We start from the raw sequence: 484 nt of genomic DNA on the forward strand, positions 1-484 counted from the left end.
GGGTGCGATCATACCAGCGTTAGTGCACCGGATCCCATCAGAACTCCGCAGTTAAGCGCGCTTGGGCCGGAGTAGTACTGGGATGGGTGACCTCCCGGGAAGTCCCGGTGTTGCACCCTTTTTTAGTTTTTCGCCGGGCGTCGCAATGCTATTTGAATAAACCTTTTGCCCGTTTGCGTTCTCGTCGGGGCCGGGCCGGGCCGGGGTGCGCTGCCCGCACTACCGCGCGCGCGGGGGGCGACACCGAGCGCGCACCCGAGGCGCCCCGAGCACACAGGCCACGGTGCAACCCGGGCGTTGTGCGCGCACCCCGGTGCGCCCGAGGTGCTGCGCGCGCACCCAGGTGAAATCGGTGTGCACCTCGGCCAGTGCGCGCTCGGTCGAGTCGCGCACGTTGGCCAAGGTGCACGGTGATGTTTCTTACTCTAAGGTTCCGCACCAGACGCCCGGGACAGGTGAGCGAAGCTGGGCGGGGCCGGGTGCG

General features: G+C 67.1%; 1 non-coding gene across 1 annotated transcript; it reads left to right on the forward strand.

Moving 5' to 3' along the window:
* Window positions 1–119, forward strand: LOC131870909 (5S ribosomal RNA). The gene has a single exon (XR_009369210.1). It is a non-coding gene; the product is annotated as a 5S ribosomal RNA (ribosomal RNA).
* Window positions 120–484: the final 365 nt, after the last annotated feature.

This window comes from Cryptomeria japonica, unplaced genomic scaffold (genome assembly GCF_030272615.1).
Source record: "Cryptomeria japonica unplaced genomic scaffold, Sugi_1.0 HiC_scaffold_357, whole genome shotgun sequence".
Taxonomy (NCBI): Eukaryota; Viridiplantae; Streptophyta; class Pinopsida; order Cupressales; family Cupressaceae; genus Cryptomeria; species Cryptomeria japonica.